We start from the raw sequence: 8566 nt of genomic DNA, 5'->3' as shown, positions 1-8566 counted from the left end.
GAAGAAACCTGGGAGCCTCGGCAGGGCTGGGATGGGCTGTCAGAGCCTGCGCGATCCGTCCTCTCTTACCCTCCTCTACGGCTCCGGCGACCCGGCTCCCGAGGGAGCCTCCTGCCTCTCCCCGACTCTGCCCCTATCGCTCCGTTGCTCCTCTCTATGCTTTTCCCTTCTGTCTCCTTATTTCTCCCCGTAGGCCTCCTCTGGTTCGTCCTGACCCCAATAAGGAGGCCTAGCATGAGCGTGGGGGCTGGAGGCCTGGGAAAGGAAAGGAGGGTGTCAGCAGGAGGCTTCCCTTGTTTCCAGGATCTCCTTCCTTCCCACCTCTACAAAGCAGCAAGGGTTTGGGCCACTGTGGCAGGAACTAGCTAACAGTCAGCCTGTCGGGTAATGGAAGAGGACAGGTGAGAGAGGCTGAAGCCAAAACAGATGTGAAAACCAAGACTAATTGACTCAGAGAAAGACACAGAAAGAGTAGCAATGCCAAGACATGAGCGAAAGTAACCCACACAGCCTTCCTGCCCCACAGACACATGTCCCGTCTTTCCTCAGAGGACCCTGACATCCCTCCAAACAGCAACACTGTCCCTTCTCCCTCCCCACCCTTCATAAAGCCCCTGGGCATGTCAGTGAGCAGGAAGAATAAGGCTACTACAGACAGTTCTGCTTGGTACCTTGGTATTGCCTGGTAGGATTCTTCTCTATGTGGGGCTGGGACAAAAGACATTCTCAAAATTCCCCAGGAAAGTGGGTGGCTTGGGAGACACTGGCATTCTCAGATAGTTTTTTTTTGTTTGTTTTTTTTTTTTTGAGACGGAGTTTCGCTCTTGTTTCCCAGGCTGGAGTGCAATGGCACGATCTCGGCTCACCACAACCTCCGCCTCCTGGGTTCAGGCAATTCTCCTGCCTCAGCCTCCTGAGTAGCTGGGATTACAGGCACGCGCCACCATGCGCAGCTAATTTTTTGTATTTTCAGTAGAGACGGGGTTTCACCGTGTTGACCAGGATGGTCTCGATCTCTTGACCTCGTGATCCACCCGCCTCGGCCTCCCAAAGTGCTGGGATTACAGGCTTGAGCCACCGCGCCCGGCATCTCAAATAGTTTTATCTGACCGAACACTTCTACCCACATCTTGGACTCTGGACTAGAGGAAAGGAGGGGGAAGGGATTTGCCACTTTAGGCCAGCCTTAACTGGACTGCGATCAGGGAGGGTAGCATCGACGACTAGGCTAAGCCCTACAGTGAGTACTCGGGAGACTTAAACACACACACGCACATGCACACACACACACACACACACACACACACACAAACGAGAGAGAGAGAGAGAGAGAGAGAGAGAGAGAGAGAGAGAGAGAGAGACAGAGATTTAAGGCCAGGTGAGCTAGTAAGATGAACAGTAACTCAGTAAAGTCAGATCTTATAAAAAAGAGGAAGATAAACGGGCAATATCTACACAGGATGAACTGCCAAGGAATCTTGGGTCTAAGGCAATTCAGCAAGAGATTTTGAGAGAAAGACACCTCAAAATACAGAGGCACTGAGAGGTTAAAAGAAGTCTCCCCCATTCCTAGCACAGGGTTTAGGTACTCAGATACATGGTTATTGAATAGATTAGTGAATGGGGATTAAGGTGTAATTCATTTAAAGTTCTAGGGCCCAGCTCAAATCCCAGTTCAATCCAATGAGTATTAAACACTTACTTTCTATTACTTTGTGTGGTAGATTGTGTAGACACAAGCTACTACACAATCCACTGTGTGTCTTTAAGAAAGTGATAATATATTTGAATTAAAATTTAAGATTTATAAGTACTAAACTATTAAAAAGCAACACCAAGTCTCAAAAAAAAAAAAAAAAAGCTACATTGAACATAGATTTCCAAATGTGCAAAGAAGATAAATATTTTCCAGAAGACTGCACAGAAAGATGTTGGATACATTTTATCATGTAGGAGAGCAAAACTTTGGTGGGAGTTGGCTTGGTACAAAAGAAAATGTTCCCGAAGGACACAGCTTCAGCAAAAGCTTTTACTTGGTGAGGAAGGAGCCTGCGGCATGGATAACAAAATGTCCTGTGAGGCTGGTACGTGGGAAAGGCACTAGTTAGGAGCAAGGGAAGGGAAAGGGGGAAGACAAATGACGGAAGACCTGGAACACCTAGGGTGAGCCAGTTAAAATCATCTGACAGGAGCAGGATGTCATTTTAAATTCTTGAAAAACGGTGCAACTTGTCTTTTTCTTCTTCTTTCTTTTTTTTTTTTTTTTTTTTTGACAGAATTTTATTTTTTTTTGCCCAGGCTGGAGTGCAATGGCAAGATCTCGGCTCACTACAACCTGTCTCCCGGGTGCAAGTGATTCTCCTATGTCAGCCTCTCAAGTAGCTGGGAGTACAGGCGTGCACCACCACACCCAGCTAATTTTTTTATTTTTTGTAGAGATGGTGTTTCTCCGTGTTAGTCAGGCTTGTTTCAAACTCCTGACCTCAGGTGATCCGCCCTGCCTGGGCCTCCCAAAGTGCTGGGATTACAGGCGGGAATCACCTCACCTGGTGCTTTTTTTTTTCCAAGAAGATAGAGACCTACTAGCAAGAAAATAGGGAGGTCTAAAGGTGAGTGGAGAGGGACAATCAGATAAGGGTGATGGGAACAGAAAGAAACAAATGAATCTGAGAGCTATTTCAAAAGACAAATCAAAATGACTCTTTTGGCTGGGCGAGGTGGCTCATGCCTGTAATCCCAACACTTTGGGAGGCAGAGGTGGGCAGATCACCTGAGGTCAGGAATTCGTGACCAGCCTGGTCAATGTGTCAAAACCCCATCTCTACTAAAAATACACACACACACACACACACACAAATTAGCTGGGCGTGGTGGTGGGGGAATCTAGCTACTGGGGGAATTGCTTGAACCCGGGAGATGGGAGGTTGCAGTGAGCTGAGATCACACCACTGCACTCCAGCCTGGGTGACAGAGTGAGACTCCATTTCAAAAAAAAGAAAAGACTCTCTCTTCCTTCTCCCTAAGTGTTCTGAAGAAAATCACACAGTCCCACAGATTGGGTTGGATAAGCACTCTCTTCCAATCCCCAGGAGCTATTTCAAACTTCCTCCTTTTTTTGCAAGTTCCTTTTCTTACCATTTCCTTGTTTGTCTCAGGAAAACCATCCTCCATCTTCACAGAAAATAGAGATAATAAAGTGAGAATTCTGTCAACCTTTCGCTCCCTACAGATATACTTAGCTGCATCATCATGTCTCTCAATGTCATCATATCACCTGGCCAAGGTTTACCTATGACTCTACGATAAGCCCTATGCAGTCAGGACCTGGGTGTCTCTCTTGCTCAACAGTGTATCTTTCCTTGTAGCATAGTGCCTGCTCACAAAAGGTATTAATTTAAAAAAAAAAAAAAAAAAAGGCGGGGCACGGTGGCTCACGTCTGTAATCCCAGCACTTTGGGAGGCCGAGGCAGGCAGATCACGAGGTCAGGAGATCAAGACTATCCTGGCCAACATGGTGAAACCCCGTCTCTACTAAAAATACAAAAATTAGCCAGGCACGGTGGCTCATGCCTGTAATCCTAGCACTTTGGGAGGCTGAGACGGGCAGATCACCTGAGGTCAGGAGTTTGAGACCAGTCTGACCAATATGGTGAAACCCCATCTTTAAAAAAAAAAAAGAAACAACAACAAAAAAAAATACAAAAATTAGTGGGGCATGGTGGCACACTCTTGTGGTCCCAGCTACTTGGGAGGCTGAGGTGGAAGAATCACTTGAACCCAGGAGGCAGAGGCTGCAGTGAGCCGAGGTTGCGCCATTGCACTCCAGCCTGGCAACAGAGCAAGACTCCGTCTCAAAAAAAAAAAAAAAAAAAAAAAAATAGAGACGGGGGCTCATTGCCCGGGCTGGTCTTGAACTCCTAGGCTCAAATGATCCTCTTACCTCGGCCTCCCAAAGTGCTGAGATTACAGGTGTGAGCCGTCATCCCAGCCGTAACCTGTCCTTTTCTACTGATATTTTCCCCTTAGCATATACACATGCTCAAGTAATTTTCCCATGATTAAAAATGTTTCCCATGAAAAACGTTCCAAACTTTCCCTTGATCCTTGTCTTCGCTTAGTCGTCACTCAATTTCTCTCTTCCCTTCACAACTAAGCGTCTAAAGTTACCTACACTCGCTATATTCATTTTCACGACTCTCATTCTCAATCGTTTTAGTTTTTGCTCCCATCAGTCCACTGAGACTGCCCTCGTCAAGGCCACCAGTGACCACCTGGTCACATTCAATGAACAACTCTTCAGTCTTTACCCTTTTCCCTCTCTGTGGCATTTGACCCTGTTAACCCCTCCTTCCTTGAAATGCTTTCTTCTTTTGGCTCCTGAGGTCCATCCTTCTCTTGACAGAGATTAGGCTCTTAATAAATATATATTTTTAATGAATGGATAGCTTCACTTCTATTAATATGGTGGTTTTTTTTTTGTTTTTGTTTTTGTTTTTGTTTTTGTTTTTGTTTTTTTCAGAGTCTCCCTGTGTCTCCAGCCTAGAATGCAGTGGCATGATCTCAGCTCACTGCAACCTCTGCCTCCCGGGTTCAAGCCATTCTCCTGCCTCAGTCTCCCGAGTAGCTGGGACTACAGGCAAGTGCCACCACACCTGGCTAATTTTTTGTATTTTTAATAAAGACAGGGTTTCACCGTGTTAGCCAGGATGGTCTCGATCTCCTGACCTCATGATCCACCCGCCTCGGCCTCCCAAAGTGATAGGACTACAGGTGTGAGTCACTGCGTCCGGCCTATTATGACCTTGCTTAGCCATCTCTAACCTCTCTTTATGTGCTGGTATTCCCTAGGGTCATGGCCTTAGCCACCTTTTTCTGCTCTACACATTCTCATTGGTCAAGATAATCCATCAATGAGAATAGTCACAAAACCAACAGTTACGATAAACTGTTTATATGCTGCGTGCCATAAAATCTAGGTGTTTAACTGAGGTCTTTCTCCTGAGTTTCAGACTCATGTATACAGTTGCGTATTGGATACTTCCATCTGGACTTTTCATGTCTACCACTTAGTCTAAAGACAGGAAGTTTGTCTTTTATCTTTTTGTCCCCAACACTTAATCCTAATGCCTGACATATAGTAAGTAGAGGAAGAAATAAATGCATCCAAGATTAAAAACAAACAAATATACTATGACTTAGAAGGAAAAGCAACAACAGCAACAAAAACCCAAAACAAAAAAAGAGTAAAAGCTGTGAACTATCTCTAGCTGTGTCAGACTGACTTGGCTGCTTTAAATCACACTAAACTTACTCTTCCTGAACTGATGTGAGAGTACTACTCCTAACCATGGTAAAACCTGAGCTTAGAACAAACATAGGCCGGGCGCGGTGGCTCAAGCCTGTAATCCCAGCACTTTGGGAGGCCGAGGCGGGTGGATCACGAGGTCAAGAGATCGAGACGGTCCTGGTCAACATGGTGAAACCCCGTCTCTACTAAAAATACAAAAAATTAGCTGGGCATGGTGGCACATGCCTGTAATCCCAGCTACTCAGGAGACTGAGGCAGGAGAACTGCCTGAACCCAGGAGACGGAGGTTGCGGTGAGCCAAGATCGCGCCATTGTACTCCAGCCTGGGTAACAAGAGTGAAACTCCGTCTCAAAAAAAAAAAAAAAAAGGACTGTTCCATCCTGAATGCTTTTTCAAATAACTGAAGTTTATCCAATTAAATGCACAAATCTTCATTTTGCTTCAAAGTAGAAATTGCTCAAAAAAGTGCTATTCATTTCCTGTAGATTACACAGTGGAAAGAGCACCATTGGGAGCCGTTGAGACTTAGCTAGATTCATCTCTGGATGGCTTTGGATAAACCACTTATCTCCAAGTCTGAGTCTGTCAGCGGTAAGTGGACAAACTACCTTCCTGCCTACCTCTTAGGATCAAATAAGATACTGCAGGTGAAATGTTTTGCAAATTCAAAAGTGTTTTGGACATTTAAGATACCATCATTTGGGCCGGGCGCGGTGGCTCAAGCCTGTAATCCTAGCATTTTGGGAGGCCGAGGCAGGTGGATCACGAGATCAAGAGATCGAGACCGTCCTGGTCTACATGGTGAAACCCCGTCTCCACTAAAAAAAATACAAAAAATTAGCTGGGCATGGTGGCACGTGCCTGTAATCCCAGCTACTAAGGAGGCTGAGGCAGGAGAATTGCCTGAACCCAGGAGGCGGAGGTTGCGGTGAGCCGAGATCGCGCCATTGCACTCCAGCCTGGGTAACGAGTGAAACTCTGTCTCAAAAAAAAAAAAAGATACCATCATTTGGCTGGGGTGCACAGTGACTCATTCCTGTAATCTCAGCACTTTGGGAGACTGAGGCAGGAGGTCTGCTTGAGTCCAGGAGTTTGAGGCTGCAGTGAACTATGATTGAGCCACTGTACTCCAACCTGGGCAAGATAGCAAGACCCTGTCTCTAAAAAAAATTTTTTTTCGGCTGGGTGCAGTAGCTCACGCATGTAATCCCGGAACTTTGGGAGACCAAGGTGGGTGGATCACAAGGTCAAGAGTTCAAGACCAGCCTGGCCAAGATGTTGAAACCCCTTCTCTACTAAAAATACAAATATTGGCCAGGTGCGGTGGCTCACGCCTGTAATCCCAGCACTTTGGGAGGCCAAGAAGGGAGGATCACAAGGTCAGGAGATTGAGACCATCCTGGCCAACATGGTGAAACCCCATCTTTACTAAAAAAACAAAAAATTGAGGCTGGACGCAGTGGCTCACGCCTGTAATCCAAACACTTTGGAGGCCAAGGCAGGCGGATCACCTGAGGTTGGAGTTCAAGACCAGCCTGACCAACATGGTGAAACCCCGTCTTTAAAAAAAAAAAAATTAGCCAGGCGTGGTGGCAGTGAATCGCTTGAACCTGGAAGGCAGAGGTTGCAGTGAGCCAAGCTCGCACCACTGCACTCCAGCCTGGGCAACAGCAAAAAGAGAGAGAGAAAATAAAATACTTTCCCATGAGTGAAGTAAATGAACATTATAGCATGTGACTGCTATGTTACTACCATTTTTCCCTCATATCCTGGTTCTTGGGTATGTTTTGAGTTTATTCTTTCAGCACATATTTATTGAGCACAGTATGTGCCAAGCACTGTGCAGACACTAAAACACAATCTGAGTCCAGTGGGTGGACAGTTAATAAAATCACAAATTATGGTCTGGCACTGTGGCTCACTCCTGTAATCCCAGCACTTTAGGAGGCCAAGTTGGGTGGATTACCTAAGCTCAGGAGTTCGAGACCAGCCTGACCAACATGGTAAAACCCCGCCTCTACTAAAAATACAAAAATTAGCTGGGCGTGATGGCGGGCACCTGTAATCCCAGCTACTTGGGTACTTTGGATGCTGAGACAGAAGCACTTGAACACAGGAGGCAGAGGTCCCAGTAAGCCAAGATCAAACCATTGCACTCTAGCCTGGGCAACAGAGTGAGACTCTGTCTCAAAAAAAAAAAAAAAAAAGGCACAAATTACAGGTGGGGTGCCATGGCTCACACCTTCACACCTGTAATCCCAGCACTTTGGGAGGCTAAGGGGAGAGGGTCACTTGAGCCCAGGAGTTGGAGGCTGCAGTGAGCTATGATCATGCCACTCTACTCCAGCCTGGGCGACAGAGTGACACCTGTCTCTAAACAAAATAGAGACAAACAGTAAAGTTCATGATCATAATTTTTTTTTAAGTGAGAAGGTCTAGAGCAGAGTGAGAGGTGGAGGGAGGGAAGAAGGAGGAGAAAGAGAGAGCCCTACAGCCACAGTGAGTATTGGAGGAACTAAGATAATTTCAACAAGGCTAGAGCAGAGTGCAAGAAAGCACAGACTCACGCCTGTAATCCCAGCACTTTGGGAGGCCGAGGCGGGCAGATTACCTGAGACTGGGAATTCAAGACCAGCCTGACCAACATGGAGAAACCCCACCTCTACTAAAAATACAAAAAAAAAAAAAAAAAAAAATTAGCCAGGCATGGTTGGTGGCACATGCCTATAATCCCAACTACTCGGGAGGCTGAGGCAGGACAATCGCTTGAACCTAGGAGGCAGAGGGCTGAGATCGCACCATTGCACTCCAGGCTGGGCAACGAGTGAAACTCCGTCAAGAAAAGGAAAAAGGAAAGGAAAGGAAAGAAGAGAAAACCGAAAAGAGAAGAGAAGAAAAGAAGAGAGAAGAGAAGAGAAGAGAGAAAAGAGAAAAGAGAAGAAAAGAAGGAAAGAAAGAAAGAAAGAAAAAGAAAGAAAGGGGCCGGGCGCGGTGGCTCAAGCCTTTGGGAGGCCGAGGCGGGTGGATCCCGAGGTCAAGAGATCGAGACCGTCCTGGTCAACATGGTGAAACCCCGTCTCTACTAAAAATACAAAAAATTAGCTGGGCATGGTGGCGCGTGCCTGTAATCCCAGCTACTCAGGAGGCTGAGGCAGGAGAATTGCCTGAACCCAGGAGGCGGAGGTTGCGGTGAGCCGAGATCGCGCCATTGCCCTCCAGCCTGGGTAACAAGAGCGAAACTCCGTCTCAAAAAAAAA

This window comes from Sapajus apella, unplaced genomic scaffold (genome assembly GCF_009761245.1).
Source record: "Sapajus apella isolate SASKATOON/1434 unplaced genomic scaffold, GSC_monkey_1.0 scaffold169, whole genome shotgun sequence".
In the NCBI taxonomy this organism is placed as follows: Eukaryota; Metazoa; Chordata; class Mammalia; order Primates; family Cebidae; genus Sapajus; species Sapajus apella.
Note: the sequence above shows the minus strand (reverse complement) of the source record.